This window comes from Meles meles, chromosome 7, assembly GCF_922984935.1.
Source record: "Meles meles chromosome 7, mMelMel3.1 paternal haplotype, whole genome shotgun sequence".
Classification (NCBI taxonomy): domain Eukaryota; kingdom Metazoa; phylum Chordata; class Mammalia; order Carnivora; family Mustelidae; genus Meles; species Meles meles.
Window position 1 is genome coordinate 32,193,674 of NC_060072.1, and position 19,742 is coordinate 32,213,415.

Here is a 19,742-nt window from a genome sequence, read left to right on the forward strand (position 1 = left end):
AATATTTGTCTATTTACTAGAAATTATACTTTGACTGGATTTTTTTTTTAAAATTAGCCTTAGAACTTTTCTTAATTAAAATGAGGGGAAACACATTCTCAACATGGCAGACAAGGTGACTCATTTGAAATATGTCAGATCCTCTGAAACTCTGATACTCTACTGAAACCCTGCCTTAGTTTACCATTTTATTCAGTTTTAAAGCTGAAGTCCTTGGAATGGTCTAGAATTCCCTCATAGCTAGCCTTCTCCACATTTTTACCTTCCGACTTAATCTGCTACCACTTCTTCTTTACTACATTGCTCTACCACATCGACCTTCTTGCTATTTCTTGAACATAACGGACACTGTCTTGCTTCCCTCAGGGATTTTCCACTATTTTCTCTGCTTACCATGTTCTTAATTCACATATAAGAATGCATTCCATCCTTATTCCCTCCAGGACTCTGGCTAGCATGCGGATAAGTATTTCTCTCAACATCTAATATTAAGTAGCATACAGTTATTGAACTTAACTATTTTCTTTGTCGCTTAGATCTTTTCTCCCTCTATTCTACTCCTATCCATCTTATGTAATAATACTTATTTGTTTATTTGGTAATTGGCTGTCTTCACCCACTAAAATGTAAGCTCTATGATGGCAGGGACTTTATCATTTCTGTATCCTAAGATCCTAGAATGGGAACTGGCATGTAGTTGGCACTTGATAAATAGTGGAGGAAGTGACTACACTGAAGAATAGAAAGTCTCCTCTCCAGGGGAAGTCCGAGATATCAAAGTCTTGAATTTGTGGCAAAGACATAAGAATCTAAATTCAAAGTTTTTCTCTAAAATCTTTCCATTTTGAACTTAAATTTTAATACCTTACCTTGCTGAGACAAGCAGGATATTCTCAGTGGAAAGATAAATGAATCTGAAGAAATCGATATCAAGAATTTCCTTTTACATTCTCAAATGACAGTAATTCAAACTGGCTTGGTTAGGAAGCTGGGTTTGGAAAATGAATAGTGGTGATAGTTTATGGTAACTTAAAAAAATAATGAGTATTGTGTTGAGAGGGAAGGACTGGATCCAATGCCTGATCAAGTTGATCTAAAGACACGATACAGGAATAATTAAGAAGCTAGAGGAGAGAGTGTGCTCGCTTATCTGGAGATATTCTTTTATTTAAATAATATTTGAATGGTTGCCACATGTCAGACACATCTCTAAGTGTCATGCAATTTTCAGTAGGCCAAAAATTCTTGCTGAAAAGTTCTAGTTGAAGCAGAAAAATAAACTAATAAATAAATGAAGAAAATACTTTGGTTGGTGATATGAAAAACAAAAGAAGATATAAACTAGATTCTGATGGGATAGATTGGGTAGTTAGGGAAGGCCTCACCTCCCTAATCAGAATGCTGGAAGTAAACAATCCTGAAAGGATCAAGAAAATGCTTGCCATGCAGAGGGAACAAGATATGCAAAGGCATTAAGACCAAAAGGACCTTGGTGTGTGTAGGAAGCTGACAGGGTTGGAACACAGGATGTTGGAGGAGTAAGAGAGAGAGACACAGTAAGGGAGATGAGATTGGATGCATAAGCAAGATGTGGCCTATAGAAACCCATGTCAGTCATAGGAAGGAGGTTTTGTTTATGTCAATGCTGTTTGAAGATTTGAAGCAGGTGAGTGGCCTGATTTGTTTTTAAAACAGTTTCTTGAGCTGCTGTGTGGAGATTGTAATGTTTTGCCAGATTTTTAAAGTAATTTTTGTGTAATAAAATATTTTACTTATATTAATACTTTTGGATTAATACTTCTTATAGTAGAAATATGTTCATAAATGCTGGATGCAATTTTACATTAAGGTTTCATAATTTACCTAATATGCTTTTGTTTTTCATTATAATTTTGAATTACCTGTTTTAATCTTTCAAAAATTTCTTCCTTAGTCAGTCTATCCCTTCACTCTCCTTGATTATTTGAGATAGGGTAAAGTGGAAAATAAAATAATCATAATTAGAAAGTCTTATTTATGTTTAGGCTAAGTTGTTATAAAATTAAGAATTTGGCATCACTACCAATTTCATGAAAATACTTCAGAAAAAGGGGCGCCTGGGTGGCTCAGTGGGTTAAAGCCTCTGCCTTTGGCTCAGGTCATGATCCCAGGGTCCTGGGATCGAGCCCCACATCGGGCTCTCTGCTCCGTAGGGAGCCTGCTTCCGCCTCTCTCTCTGCCTGCCTCTCTGCTTAGTTATGATTTCTCTCTGTCAAATAAATAAAATATTAAAAAAAAGAAAATACTTCAAAAAAAGCCATCTTTTCCTGATCTACATAATTTATCTATTTCTTTCATCATTCTCTATCTATTAGTTTCCTGTAGCTGCTGTAACAATGATCAGATTTGGTGTCTTTAAATAACAGAAATTAATTCATTCACATTTCTGAAGGCCAGGCATCCACAAATCATTATCATTGGGGTGGAACCAAGGTGTTAGCAGAGACACATTCTCTCCCAAGTGTTTAGGGAAGAATCCAACCTTACCTCTTCCAAATCCTGATGGCTGCCAATTTTCTTTTGATTTGGACCAAATCACTCCAATCATCAAGGACAGCATATTCAAATCTCTCTCTTCCTTCTTCATATCACCTTCTAATTACATAATTGTGTCTCTTAAGGATATTTGTGATTGCTTTTAGGGCCCAACCAGAAAATCCAGGATACTTCCATCATCACAAAATCTTTAATTTAATCATATCTGCTGTCTTTTTTTTTTTTTGCCATACAAGGTAACATCCATAGATTTTAAGCATGACTATATATATATACATATATATATATATATATGAGATATACAATATCATGTATAAACTGCAAAAGATATATATATATATATATATATATATATATATCTTTTGGGAAGTAATTTTTTTCAGTTTACTAGACTGTTCACTATGTCAGTATGTATCTTTTTTTTTAGCCCCATATAGGTAGTTTGTTTGTTTTTGCTCATGCAAAAATATTTCCTGTAAGTTTAATATCTTAAACAAATGGGAGGAAGAAAATTTTTTGAGAGATAGGTGGATTTCCAAAGACTGTAGTTTCATTTATATGAGAAAAATAGGGACTGTGAATGACAATTCATATTAATAAACTTGACACTCTCGTAAGAAATGAATTCTCTTCATTGGAATTTGATGAAGTGTTTTGTTTTGTTTTGTTTTGTTTTTCCTGGCATTTGTGCCCCTTGATATTTCCAGATGTTACCAGTTCCTACTATATCTCAATTTTACTATTTTTTCTCGAAAGTCGTTTCTATTACTACTGCTAACTCACCTTGGAGTAGGACTTAAAACATACTCACTGCTGAGAATCCCGCTTATTTTCCCTGCCCCTCAACCACTTCCAGTTCCCGTTCCTCCTTGGAGGAGTCACTACTAGTTCTGATCCCACCCATCTGCAGTAGTTTGCTTCTACGCATATTCTGGGCTGCGATTTAAATTTGGTTTTTAAGTAGATATCACCAACTTTTTTTTTTTTTAAGATTTTATTTCTTTATTTCTTTATTTGACAGAGATCACAAAGTAGGCAGAGAGGCAGGCAGGGGGTGGGGGGGTTGGTGCGGGGAGGAAGCAGTCTCCCTGCTGAGCAGAGAGCCCAATGCAGGGCTGGATACCTGAGCAGAAGACAGAGACTTTAACCCACTGAGCCACCCAGGTGCCCCAGTATCATCTGCTTTTTATTGTTCAATAGATCTAAAAGTTAACTTTGTTATAAATCAAGATTGCATTTATCTTTCAACTTGTATTTTTTCCTGATTTGCTATAGAAAAGGTAGTATTTTTCAGCCCGCCATCTTTCACAAGAATGTATCATAATTTTACCAAGTACCAAGCATATTGTCAAGTTACAGGATTTCATTCCTAATGGGATTGTATCACTCATGACTTCACATGGTCACTAACATGATAGAAAGGAAAGAAAACTAAGATATTTGGTGGTATTATAGAAGAGTTCACACTGGAGGAAACATTTGGGATGGATCTTGTAAAATGATGAGGCAGAGAATGTGAGAAAAGGTTTTACAAGAATAGCTAAGAGCATGTGTCAAGACAAAAAAGCGTGAAATGGCTGTGTATTCTGTAAAAGGTGAAATGTTTAATATCTTTGAACATAGAGTGAGGTAAAGTAGCAGAAGTTGGAGCTGAGGAAATGAAATATAGTGATTTTTTAAAAATTAACCTTTTTTTCTATAATTCAGTAAACAAATATCTATTAAATGCATACTATAATCCAGATAGTTCTTCCACACTGCCTGCTGCCCTCACAAGTTTATATTGCTATGTCAAGACATTTGAAATTTATTTCAAAAAAAGAAGAAAACTAAAATATATTTTATGTATTTTATGTAAAACAGAAATAAAATTCAAATTTGGTTTTTAGCAACCTGGGTTTAATGGCAGGCTTAATGGTTTACAATAAAGAGAAGCCAATGGCATAAGTAGGAGAGGCAGATACAATCTGATCAGAAATGATAGGGTCAGAACTAAGACTCTGACAGTGGAGATAAAAGTAAAGATTATTCCCTAATGGTGTTGGTGAAAAGAAATTTCAGTTCAGTTGTCTGCCAGAACTTCCTTGTAGGTAGATGTAAGTGTGGTTTAAGGATTGGACAAATCTAAAGTATCCGGTTTGGTTATGTGGATGCAGTGGAACTCCATTTACCTGGCTTGGGTGATAGGAGGTAAGGAAGACACTTATCGTGATGAGCACTGAGTGTTGTATGTAAATGATGAATCACTAAATTCTGTACTTGAAACTAATATTACACTGTGAACTGGGATTTAAATAAAAACTTGAAAAAAAAAGAGAAGAAAATGGAAAAATATGTGTTTATTTTAGATGAATTCTGGATAGGATGGTAGGCAGAATTCTAAGATGGCTCCCAAGATTTTCTACCCCCACTTTTGTACATTCCCTGCACAATCCAGAGTGCAATGAATGTGATGGATTTTATACCTGTAATTAGCTTATAATAGATTACATAGTTGACCTGTAAGGAGATTATCCAGGTGGGTCTGACCTAATCCCTTACCCTTTATTTTTTTTTTTTTTTTTTTTTTTTTTTTTTTTTTTTTAAAGATTTTATTTATTTATTTGACAGAGAGAGAGGTCACAAGTAGGCAGAGAGGCAGGCAGAGAGAGAGGAGGAAGCAGGCTCCCTGCAGAGCAGAGAGCCCGATGCGGGGCTCGATCCCAGGACCCCGAGATCATGACCTGAGCCGAAGGCAGCGGCTTAATCCACTGAGCCACCCAGGCGCCCCTCCCTTACCCTTTAAAAGCAGTAAACTTTTAAAGAGAAGGAAGTCAGAGATTAAAAGCATGGGAAGGATTCAATGTGCCATTGTTGACTTGAAGGTGAAGAAGGCCATGTGACAAGGTTTTAATTGGCCTCTAGAAACTGAAACTGGTTCCCGAGTTGCAACCACCAAGGAAAAGGGGAATTCAGTCACACAGCTGCAAGGAACTGAAATTTTGCAACAACAAGAATGAAACTGGAAGTGGATCTTTCCACAGATACTTTAGAGAACTCAGTCCATCCCATGTCTTGACATCAGCCTTGTGATATACTTCTAGCAAAGGACTCCTTTGTACTGTGCTAGACTTCTAACTTACAGAAAATGAATAAATAATTAGGTGTGGCTTCATGTTTCAAAGTTTGTGGGGTTCTGATGCACAGAAATAGACAACTAATACAAAACTAATGCAGTACATAAACAAATCAGCACAAAAACAATTAAAGAGGGGCACCTGGGTGGCTCAGTGGATTAAGCCGCTGCCTTCGGCTCGGGTCATGATCTCAGGGTCCTGGGATCAAGCCCTGCATCGGGCTCTCTGCTCCGCGGGGAGCCTGCTTCCTCCTCTCTCTCTGCCTGCCTCTCTGCCTACTTGTGATCTCTCTCTGTCTAATAAATAAATAAAATCTTTAAAAAAAAAAACAATTAAAGATAATATATAAAACAGTAACTTTCAAGTTGTACCAGAAAAATCCTATGCTGTTATATAATAATTTGAAATTTTAGTTAAATTGAATGATTTCCTTGAAAAATTCGTTAAGCAGTACCATGTATAAACTGTAAAAACATGAACAGACCTGACCACTAACTATGGAAGAAATAGCCAAAGTGTTTTTTTGGTTTTGTTTTTTTAATAAAAAGTACCGAATGGATTGATTTTAGATTAACTTTTAAAGCTTTTTAAAACTTTATTTGGTATGTTGAACATCTATAAAGAAAAATGAAAAAAATAAAGAAATAAAAAATCTATAAAGATTCTTCTCAATCTGTTTTCTGAGGCACATATGATAGAGGCAATGGACCCTGTTTCTTAAAATCAGTCACACATATTATACCTTTACATTATTAAAGGTACTATCATACATGTATAAATTTAACATTTGGATTAGGTGCTTAAATAATATACATTAATATTAAAATTTAAAAATTATATAAATTGCATTAAATATTAGCAAACACCTTAAGTACAATTTTGGGAAATGTATAACAGAACAATATATCTAAAGGATCAAGCAGACACAGGAGAGGAGTTTCCTGAAAAAGCAACAAGAGTATCATAAGGAATTAAAATTTATCCTGGCACAGGTGGAGGAGGTGAGGGTAGATAGTGATACGTTCTGATTCTAGAGACTGAGGTTTCAAGCACATTGTGGAAAGGTTGACGTGCTATTTCTAGCAGTTTGGGCTTTACCCTTCATCTTAGGTAAAGAATACACGAGAGTATCTGCAGAGTGACCAGATTAGATATATTTCTCAGAAAGACAAGTATGGTGACATTGTGGAGAATGGGGTATAGGTAGAAGAGGCTCTTGTCAGGATGACCAGTTAAGGTCAAGGAGAAGATGTTGAAGTACAGAACTGAGATATAGACATGAGGATTGGGAACTGAGATCATATTTATAAGAAATTTCTGGTGCACAATTGACTGGATTTGGAGAATAAAGTGGACTGTGTGGTAAAGGAAATAGCAAATCGATTCAGAAAGTTTTTAGTTTATGAGAATATACGGATTGTTACTCATTTGCTTGGGGAGTACAAGAGACCACACAGATACAGGGTTAAAGATGTCCATTAATTTTGGACTTAATGAACTTCAAGTAACTTTGTCCAGGAAAAACAAATATATATCAGTCAACAAAAATATGATCAGCAAGTTAATGTATGCCAGCATGTATCTGAAATAATCAGTGAAAATTTTAGACCATAAAATTTTACTTATACTTCTGATTACATTAATGGAAAAACTGTATCCAATTAAAAAGTATAAGAAGACACTCATGAGAAACAACAAATACTTAATTATTTTCAAGTGAGATTTTAAGTGTAAATTTAAGTTTTGAAATAAAAATGTTTAAATGTTGTATATGTATATAGTTGTATATATGATGTATATATATATGATGATACATATGATGTAAATGAATTTGTGACTGACTCGAAGAAACATGATATTTTACCTTTATAGACTACCATGGTGACAAATTTATATCAAAAGATTGTGTAAGAACTAAAAAATACTTCTATTACAAAGTCCATACAGGGGTCATTTTTTGAATGTCTTGTTATTCAATAAGTACCTAGCATGAAAAAATAAGTGTAATATTATTAAATAAAATTTTTAAAAAAGATTTTATTTATTTATTTGACAGACAGAGATCACAAATAGGCACAGCGGCAGGCAGAGAGAGGAAGGGAAGCAGGCTCCCTGCTGAGCAGAGAGCCTGATGGGGCTTGATCCCAGGACCCTGGGATCATGACCTAAGCTGAAGGCAGAGGCTTTAACCCATAGAGCCGCCCAGGTGCCCCTAAATAAAATATTTTTGAAGAAAATATATTTTTACAGTTTTAGGACTCACTAACAATATAAATTCATACTTTGATATATTTAATTAAGATGCATATGTCTTTATTAGATCAACAAAAGAAATTTTAGATTGATTCATTAAAGTTATGAAACTAACTTAGCCTAATTAGAAATATTTTTGGCAAATCATAAGCTAGGTTTGAATATCTTGTCTTATTTTGTTTTCTAACATGTTTAAACCAATTGCCTTATAATTACACTAAACTTAGTAAGACCTGTTATTCTTCCATAGTCCACTTTTTTTTTTTTTTAAAGATTTTATTTACTTATTTGACAGAGATCACAAGCAGGCAGAGAGGCAGGCAGAGAGAGGAAGGGAAGCAGGCTCCCTGCTGAACAGAGAGCCTGATGCGGGGCTCGATCCCAGGACCCTGGGATCATGACCCGAGCCGAAGGCAGAGGCTTTAACCCACTGAGCCACCCAGGCGCCCCCCATAGTCCACTTTTGATGGTTATTGTTAAATTGTGACAAATGGCAAATGTAGAATATCAGTAATTTACTATGTTCTCAGCCTAAGTATGCATAATATTGGTAGATCCTGAATACTTAGAGTTTCAATAAGGCATAAATAATAATACTTAACATCAAAATCCCCCTAGGTTTTGGGGGATAATGCTAGAGCTTTTATTAGAGTAAATGGAAACCAGTAGTGTCAAAATTTAATAAATCCTAAAAACTGATGGCTTAAATTTTCTTTAAGAGAAATTATAATATGCTGCAAGGAGAATGGCAAATCACCTTTGTGATATTCTGCCCTCAAATTCATACCTCCAGTGGAATCAGGAGAAACCATCAAACAACCAAACTGAGGGACAGTCTTCAGAATTCCTGGCCATTATTCTTCAGACATGTTAAGGTTATGAGTGAAAAGGAGAGTGAAAAATGGTCTCCAAAATGCAACATGGAATCTTGAATTGAATCCTAGAACAAAAAAAAAAAAAAAAAAAAGGGAAAAAAAAAAAGACATTGGTGGAAAACTGGGAAAATCTGTCTTTAGATCATGTCTCTGCAAGCTGTGGCCCATGAGGCAGATGAGGCCAGCTCCTTGTTGTAAAAGTTTTATTAGAATCTGGCTGCACCCATTTGCAATATCCCCATGGATCTAGAGAGTATAATGCTAATAAGTAAATTAAGTCAGAGAAAGGTAAATTACTGTAGGATTTCACTCATATGCGGAATGTAAGAACACAGATGAGCAAAGGAATAAAAAGAGAGAGAGAGGGAGAGAGATAAACCAAGAAGCAGACTCTTAACTACAGAGAACTGATGGTTGCCAGAGGGTGGTGGTACATGGGTGAAATAGGAGATGGGGATGAAAAAGTACTCAGGATGAAAAAACAAAAGGTTGTAACTATTTGTTTTTGTAAAGGCTGCTTTCAAGCTGCAGGGACAAAGTTTATTATTTGGGGAAAAGACTATTTGGCCCCTGCGCCTAAAACAATGACTAAGTAGCTGCTCAAAAGTTTGCTTACCACTGATTTAGTTGATGGTATTATACCAGTATTAATTTCTTAGCTTGGATAATTATATCATGGTTATGTAAGATGTTGACATTAGAAGCAGTGGGGTGATGGTATATGGGAACACTGTACTCTCTACAACTCTTCTGTGAATCTAAAGTTACTTCAAAAAATGCTTAAAAAAGATATAATGGTTAAGAGTTCTGGCTTTGCGGCGCTTGGGTGGCTCAGTGGTTTAAGCCGCTGCCTTCCGCTCAGGTCATGATCTCAGGGTCCTGGGATCGAGTCCCGCATCGGGCTCTCTGCTCAGCAGGGAGCCTGCTTCCCTCTCACTCTCTCTGCCTGCCTCTCTGCCTACTTGTGATCTCTCTCTGTCAAATAAGTAAATAAAATCTTTAAAAAAAAAAAAAAAGAGTTCTGGCTTTGAAATCAGACAAAACTGGATTTATATATTTATTTTTTAAAAGGTTATTTATTTGCAATAGAGAGAAGGAGAGAGAGAGAGAATGAACAGGGGGAGGTCCAGAGGGAGATAAGCTGATAACTCCCTGCTGAGTGGGGAGCCCAATCCCACAACCCCGAGATCATGACCTGTGCCAAATAAAATCAAGAGTCAGAAGCTTAACTGACTGAGCCACCCAGGTACCCCAGACAAAACTTTATTTAAATCCCAGCTCTGCAACCTATCAGCTATATGACTTTCATCCCTAGAATTTCAGTAATAATAATATCTACTCACAGAGGTACTTGCCAGTATTATGATGTACTTTTGGCCACCGCATATGATAAACTCAATTTAAGATAATTTACATGTAATATTGATAGTGTTTATCTACAATATTATAAAATATAATAACAGAAAAATATTTTTTCTCTAAAAAAATAAATCCTTATAGGTCACTTACTTTCCATTTCTACTTTACAGAATGTGTTGTCTCAAACCTATTGGGACTGGTAGATATTTATGGGGAAGAGAGTTGTAATTTCTGGTGGAATCAAGAGGGAGTGTATCCATTTTCATTTTGATTGAAGTTTCTGAACCACTGTGCTACCCAGAATTAATGAATTCAATGAAGTTTAGAGTAATTCCTGAAGAGAAAAATATAGGAAGATATTGAAGAAATATACATTGATCAGTGCTCAGAAGTAAATGATAACTTCAATATAAAATTCTCCAAACAAACAAAATTAGCTACTTAAGATAATTTTAAAACCAGTAAGATTTTTATAAACCCGTTAATGTAACTCCTTAAATCCCCTCATTTTACAGACACAAGTCTTATAGATCATGCAAACTGTCAACCTGAGACTAGAATTTGTCTCACTGCACCAGAGCATATAAGATATGAATATATGTTGTAAATTAGACCTCAATCTTATGACTGTATCATACAAATATTTGAAAATCTATCCTCAAATATTGTCATTTATATTATATTAATATTCTCATCATTCCATTGTGTTTAGAAGAAAAGTTCAAGAGAACTTAACCTGTGTGTATGTTTGATAATTAATAGCTGTCCATTGGAGACATTGTTGTAATTTGCTCTACCAGGCACACTGAATGGTTGACCAAATATCCTCATAGGCATCTGGGAGAACTCTTTGACTTTTGAGGCTAATACAGGGTTGAGTAAATTGCATGTCATCTTTGAGATTTGTTAAAACTCTAGTATTACTGCCTAGAGTTTTCAGTTTTACTATCTGAATGTAGTAGTCACCTTTCATGGCAATCAGCCTAAATGATTTTATTTCTCTTTAGGTCTGAGAATAATTAAATGTGAAATACTGCCTTTGTGTGTGTCACACTATTACATGTTAAAAATTACAAGTGATTGTCTCCATATCATTCTTAAAATGGATTTTCATACTTTGTTGGTTCATTGGCTCTTTGTATCTCTATTTCCCATTCTTTCCAATTCACTTGTTTACTATTCTGTAAACAATTTACTATTTCACTATTTGCTTTACTATATTGGAATCTTAGACTGTGGATTTTCATGCTAAAACTTTTGAGAAAAATTATACTAGTGCCCTCCAAAGAGGAAAGCCAATTGAAAGCTGTGCCATGAAACTCTAACCAAAGATGGCACTCTGCTGTTCCAGAAGACACCAGACATGACATTCTTCCACAAAGAAGTCAGAAGTGGATACAATGGCTTCTCAACACAGAGGCCCAGACAACCATTACTCTTAGCATTACCATCATTTTGCTATCCTTACATTTGAACTATTTCTCATACTATTTTGTACACATTCTACTTCTTTGGATATGAGCCTGAAGACACTGATAAGCTATTACATGATTCTGCAAGTACAAACATCAATGCAATTAAACAAATTATTTTAAAAATGTATTCTGAGTTCCATGTTCTAGTAGATACAAAGACTAAGATCAACAGAATGTGCCACCTCATTTCCCTGTGCATAGCAATGGATATGGATTAAATATATATCTCATTTTGTCCTTGGAAAAATCCTTTTGGTCACAGACCATAATGCCCAATTTACAAATGAAGGACAATTTAGACATTTATTCAGGATCACTATTTTAAGTTAATGAGCTGGGATTTGCAAAGTCTAAATGATTCCAAAGCTTACACTTAAATGCACTTAAAAACTGTGCAATTATGTGATAAACGTCTCCTCAGCCCATGCAGTACTTTCTCCTAATTTACTACACTGTCACTCCAGGAAACATAACATTCTTTAGTAACATAGAGCTTTTCTGTAATTCTGTGAGAGAAGAGATTCATAAAATAAGTATATTTAATTTGGGTCCTAAAGAATGTGTAGGATTACTACAAACCCTGGTTTCCTAATCTTTGTATGTTTTGGGGGCCATCCTCTCAGCAGCATCCAGTCCAGTATTCCTCCTTAAACTATGCTTTTTTCTTTTGCTTCTAGAATGCTATGAAAATTATTTCTCTCATTGTATTAACTGCTCCTGCTTCATCTCCTTTGATAGTGATTCTTCATCTTTATGACCCATAAACAACAAAGGGATCTATTGCCTAATCTCTTCACCTGCCCTTTTTCAACTCCCCCACCCCGTCCCTTCATTCCTTCTTCTGTACTTTATTCTCTTCCCTAGGGATATCACATTCCTTCATCTGCTCATTTATTATTTCAAAAAAATGTACACTGAATGCCTGTTGTATGCCAGGCTTTGTCCAAAAAAAACAAAAACAAAAACAACAAAAACAAAAACATAGTCCTGCCATCCTTAAGTTTATGTGCAGATAGAAGACATATTTAATAGATTAATAAATAACTAAAACATGTAGAATGTCTGAGAGAGATAAGTTCTATGAAAAATTGAAGTTGAGAAAAGTGTAAGGAGTGTGGTGAAGGAGTCATTGCAATTTTATTTGAGGTGGCAAGGAAAGGTTTCACGGAGAAGGTTACATCAGCAAATAGCTGACTAAAGATTGTGAGACAGACATGAGCATTCCTTCCAGCAGACATAGCAACAAGTTTGAGGAATTTATGCAGATAAAGAGGGACACAGGTATATGACAGATATGAGAGTCACACGGGATGCTGAAAAGATGATAGGATGAATATATTTTAAGTATTGATCGAGTTAAAGAATCATAGGAGTTAAGGTATTAGAGGCTGTTAAAAATATAGAGATCATAGATAAGAGCAATCCTTAAAATTTAGAGTCTGCAAGGATCGCATTTATCAAAAATGACAAAGTCTAGAGAATGAGATAGAGACAAATCATATATCATACTGCAGTATGAAAATAGAAGTGCAGCTGGGGCAGGGTAGAAGGTAAAATCATTGGAGGAGAGAAGATCAAGGCATTGAGATGCCAGGGCATTGAATACAGCATTTATGAGATGAAATAAATCATTGAGTTGAAATCTGCAAGAATTATGGCAGGATTAATATTGGAGGGAGTGACATATTGGGTGCTAAATTCTTCAAGGAACAAGAATTGTATAGGCATTTGTAGAAGTTTATAGCAAAGAGAATCAGTAAGAAGGACTACATGTGGCTGATGAGACATTCACCTCAAGCACAAAAGTTAAGGAGTTGCCTAAGCCTCAGTCAACAAGATAAACAATATTTTAATGCTACATTTAACAAAAGTAAAAATTAATACAAAAAAATCCATGACATACAAAATATCAGAATGTTAAATTAAGACAGGATCATGGTAGATAGGATATTCGGATAATTTGAGATTCAAATATCATGACTTTCTGTACCACCTCTATCTGAGATTTCTTCCATGAATTATTCAAATGTGTACTCATCTCTCCATTTCTGTGTCTGCTGGGCATCTCCAACCTAAAATAGCCAAAACTTAACTGTTGATTGCCCCTTCATTTTTCTTTGCTCCCTTTCAGTCTTTTCTTTTTTTTTTCTTTTTTTTTTTTTTAAAGATTTTATTTATTTATTTGACAGACAGAGATCACAAGTAGGCAGAGAGGCAGGCAGAGAGAGAGAGGAGGAAGCAGGCTCCCTGCTGAGCAGAGAGCCCGATGCGGGACTCGATCCCAGGACCCTGAGATCATGACCCGAGCCGAAGGCAGCGGCTTAATCCACTGAGCCACCCAGGCGCCCCGGTGATCGGCAACTCTGTTCTTCCTGTTGCTCAGGACAAAAACTATGGATTCATCATTAAAATGCCTTTTTACCCCCCTCAGAATCTCCTCTCATCCATCAGCAAATTCTATATATAATCTCTTCCCAGTATATCCAGTCAGACTTTTGACCACTTTTTAGCACTTTTACTATCACACTAGATTATGCAAGCGTTGTTTCTCAGTTGCATTTTTGCAGTGCCTTCCCAGCTGGCCTCCCTTTTTCTGCTCTAGGCCCCTACCCTGCAATTAAAGATAAGGTTTTTTGTGGAGTCAGATCAGGTTGCATGTCTGCCCATATGTTCTAAGTATCCTCATATCTCAGAGTAGAAGCCAGAACTTTCGTAGTCTCACATATATGGCTCCTGGTTATTTTTGCATCTTCTCCTACAAAATCTCCCTCAGTGCGTTTCAATAGAACTGAACTCCTTAGTATTCTTCCAACACATCCTACGGGGCCTTTACCCTTGCTATTCCTTCTATTTGTAATGCTCTACCCCCAATATCCATATGGCTCATTACCTCACACTCACTAGGTTTCTCCTTGGGTATCACTTTATTATACTGTAATCACCTTAACTAGATCATCCAGATGGGGCAAAGATAGCATCACTCCATCACTTCCAATGCCTCATATCCCTCTCCCATTTATCTTTAAGGCCCTTACCATGCATGACCCAACAAATTGCACACTTATTTGTTTATTGTCTCATAAGTCCATGAGGGCATGTGGTATGTCTGTTTTGTTCTTTGCCTAACACAGTATCTGGAACACAGTATTTGCTCTATAAATATTTGTGAATAAATTAGTATGTTAAAGAAATTGCTCAATCTTTAATATTTGCCAAGTATAATTAGATTGGACCTTAGACATATTTAGAATTTAAATTTTAGTAATATCACCTTTTCCTACTTTCAGGTTTAAGTCAGTCAACTAAAATATTTTATTCTGAAAAATGAACTTCTATTTTGGAATATATCACTCTTTAAAACAGAGTAATAGAGTTAAAATAATTAACTGAAAGTAGAGTTGAAAAACACCTGCTATTTAGACATTTCTTTATATGTTTTTTTCCTTTCTGATTAGAATCTGTTTTCTTTTCAAAATTAAACTTAAAACCAGTCAAGCAGATTAGCATGAAATGCTATCCAGAATAGGCCAATTGTTTCATACCAAACTGTAAGCTACATTTCAAGGAAATAAATTCAGTGTTGTCTCTGAAAGCTTATCAGCTCAAATTACCATACAAAATTGATCAGATATTTTTGCTTCAATCAAAAAGACTCCAGGGTTTATAATCAGAATAATTTATTTTCTTATTTATGTAACCTACATTGCTTTATTTCACTTCATAAAAAGAATGCAGAAATACAGCCCTCCAAGCAAATGTTATAATGCAATAATTTCAGAAAAAAATAGGCCTCTTTGCTTTATTATAGGTAATACAAGTTTCTTACTATGTAATTCATTTAGCATATTGAAAATGAATGGCTTTATTTTTTCTTTGACCCTGGTATTGAAATCTCTATGCTCTGAGATTTCTGTCTAATCTTAATACAGTGAGATTCATATTATCAACAACTCATGTTAAATTGGTAGAAGAAAAGCACAAATGAACAAAAAGATAACCACTTGTAGTGAAATTTTAGCACATCTTTTGTCAAATAACAAAGTGTAAAACTCTCCCAAACTCCTTATGTAACATTGCAAGTTGGAGCCAACTGGTTTCTCTATAAATCAGAAACTAAACTCACAGAATAATGGCACTTAAGAAAAAAGAAAATAAAAAAGGGACATATTTATACAGGACTCTATATCTAGAGAGTGATCTTGGCTGATGTAAGAAAGCAAGGAAACTAAGTTATGAAAATCATACAATCTGGATTTTCTCCTGCTCCTCCTCCTCTTTTTTTTCCTCCTTCTACTTGTTTTTTTAAACATAGAGTCTACCTTACCTATTATGCCTAGGACAGACAAAATGGATGTACATACATTTCAGGAGAAAATAACTTAGGGGCACAGTACATTTGCCAAATCACCCCATTTTAATATAGATACATTTGTCTCACTTCTGAGATTCTGTATAATTTTAAACTCAAGTAAATGAAATAGCAGCTTATCCAAAGGGTTGAATGTTTTCCTATCCAAACTGTGAAGCTCTTTTATCATTTATATACCATATGCTGTTGCTTTTTCCTTTAATTTATATATGCATTAGTAACTAGGTGATTCTATGGCCTGTGGTTTAGAGCCACCGTTTTAAGCTGTCAGGTTTTTTGGTTCCCTAAAGGAATTTGACATTTTGAATGGCAGTGAATCCTGATTTTCTCAAGGATACCTCTTCTTTGCCCCAGAACAGAAATTATAGTTTAGAATATTTCCCTCAAGTTTTGATCACTATTCTAGATTTTGACTGATGATCAAGTCAGGTATAATATTCTTCCTCATCACCCAGTGAATCTTTTTGGAAAATAAATTACACTTTACTCTGCTTTTATGTGTTTCTCTTATACCCACATAAACTTAAAAAAATCATAAAGATATTTATATGTTAACTCACAGAGATTGATAGGTGATTTCTAGATGTCCATGTACAAAGATGGAAATAGCATAAATTGAGTATGCATTTTGATAGATAACTATTCTAGTTGTTTTACATATGTAATGACATTGAATCAATAATACACCTCTGTGATTAAGCAGTCATTTTTTGTTTTCCTCATTGTTTCTAATAGATACAATTCTATTTGTTTTATATACGTGATGGTATTGGAGGAATGACATCTCCATGATTAAACAATTATTCTTATCGTTATCTTCATTTTTTCAGATGAGATAAAATATCAGTGTTCGAACCAAGTTTTGCCAGACTGACCACCCTAGCATATCTTAGCATCAAGTTGATTTCATTTAAAATCCCTACATTATTGTGATTGTTTGACCATTTGCTCATCTGGCAAATATTTTGTATCTTCCATTTCCTAAGGTATGGAGGGAAATACCAAGAGGAAGACTTCAAGGGCACGTTGAGTCATCATCACAACAAACACACAGAACAGCATAATATATTTGCAACCAAGATAAATGGAATTCATACCAACCAGACTCTCCATGGACAAATTCATACTGAATATGACTCCCAAATTCTTTTTCTTAAGCATGTCATATTCCTGCTCAAAACAAACAAAGTCTTTAGTGGCTCAGCATTGCTTACTATTCTATGTTTGGATTCCGCTTACTTGTGCTTTATTCCTTATCATCTTTTTTTTTAAATATTTTATTTATTTGACAGAGAGAAATCACAACTTGGCAGAGAGGCCGGCAGAGAGAGAGGAGGAAGCAGGCTCCCTGCGGAGCAGAGAGCCCGATGTAGGGCTCCATCCCAGAACCCTGGGATCATGACCGGAACCGAAGGCAGAGGCTTTAACCCACTGAGCCACCCAGGCGCCCCCCTTATCATCTTTTTAACAAACATTTTAGAACAATGGTCTTTAAAATGCTTAATAGACACTCAACAAAAGAAAAACAAGCCCCTCATTTGCCAATTTGAGTATGATTCCATGTATTAATTATATACATGCAGTTATAATTAGTTAAAAATTTTGTTCACAATATATATTTTGGGTGACATTAGTATTAAGCATAGTTGGCATAATCCTATTTCAAAAAAGTCTTATAGATAATTTTGAATATTTTGCTGTCTTTTTTTAGCCTTATAAAACAGTTTTAGACAATTCCTCTATTTCATTTTAAATTAGCAAAGTTTTTGAAAACAGTGACTATATCTTATCCTATTTAAAAGGCAAAATAATGTAGCAAGAGAATTATTTAGCTCCAAAATTTAGCTCATCATGACCAATTAATTCCTCTCAAAGCTGTAGAAAATAACTTAATCTTTCCGAGTGGTACTCACTTTTCTGGTTTATAAGTTTATTTGAAAAACTGTGTATTTAGATAATAAACTTGAAAGTGAGAAGAGAAAGGAGAGCTCTACAAAAGAGTGATTGTATAAGCCATGCTTATTTTAAGAAAAATAAATAAATAAATAAAATATTAAAATAGAAAGAAAGGAAATGAACAAAAGAGGGCTTTGATAAAATTAAAGAGCTAAGATTAAAAGAAAAACTGAATGTTATAATATTGAATTCTTGCCTTAGAAATCACTCATGTGCATTTAGACATCACCTTAACATTTTAAGTTTCTTGAAGCATTCCACATCATCTAGTCCAACCTCTCCATTTTATGGTTGAAGAAACTCAAGGATAAACTGGATGTGTGGGTTGTTCCAGGTCACACTGCCAGAGTTAGGTATAGAAAACTCAATCTAGACCTCCTGAGGGCAAGTTTCCTATCTTTCTGGTATATCACACTCCTTGTGTAGCAAGCTCTAAGAACTGAAGTTCAGAAAAGAATACAAAATGAAGTTGGACAAAAGCCAAGTAAATCAAGAAATATATAAGAAGATAAATGGAAATTAATGGTTCACAACTGGAGACCATTTTTTCCCCAAAGGAGATATTTGGCAATTTCTGGAGTCATTTTTGATTGTCACACTTTGGGGAATAGGGATGCTACTGGAATCTAGTGAGTAGATGTCATGGTTGCTGCTAAATACCCTAAAATGCTCACGACAACCTGCAGGGCAAAGCATTATCCGACCTAAAATGTCAGTAGTGCATCTGTCAAGAAACTCAAATAAAATTTTAAAATCCTAGTAATTACAGAGAGAGAGAGAATGAGAGAGAAAGAAAGAGAAAGAAAAAAAAAAAGCCTAAGGAAAGCAGAGTGAAAACAACAGGGAAATGAAAATATAATAGAAATACGAAAAGTGGAAAATATGTAACAAACAAGACACTGCCCAATTTTATATATGCATATGAATAATTCCCCAGGGAAGCAGATATCTTCACCTATTTCCAAGTATATCCTTTTTTTCTGATAGAGGATGAAGAATATTTTATCTAAATAAATAAGTTCTTCATGGATAGCTATGAGCAAAAATGTTAAATGATTTTACTGGAGGAAAATGGCAACTTTAAAACGATACCTTTCATGTCAGACTTTGCCTCATAGAGAGGATGTGCACAGAGGTATGGTGTGTTCTTCTGAGCTCTAATTATATAGGAAATGTTGTCATGCCTTAACCGTCAGGGTTCTTTCTGTTCAGAGATAAGAATGTTTTATTTTTCATTTTTGTGTGGTGTTTATATCTAGGATTTGAATAATTTATTTCATTTCTTTGAGGAGAAATAAACATGTTTTCAGGTTCAGCTTCACATCAGCTATGGCTGCCTGCATTTCAAAAGAACGCTTCAATTTTCACTCAAATGTATGAAGAATCAGAAGCAAAGAGATGTATTTAAATAATTATAGAAATTATGTAGCACTTATGAAGTGATTGTTAGTTCCAGGAGCCCATTTTGAGGGCTTTACATAATTTATTTTGTAGTTTTTATATATGAGGTAGATAGGATTAGTATTATATCCACTTGATACATGAGGAAACTGAGATGCCTTGAGTATAAATAGCTTGACCACTGTCTCACTGAACTGTGGTATAGGTTAGATACAAATTCAGGTATCTGGTGCCAGAGTTCTTATTCTTAATCACCATGATATATTTTCTTTGCCAATTTTGTCTGATTTCCAGGCAATTATATTTTTGTGGGAAATTTCAGGAGATATCAATAGATAATTGCATTTTTTTTTTCATTTTGTGGATGGAAGCTGATATTTTAAGTCATTTTCACAGTTCAAAA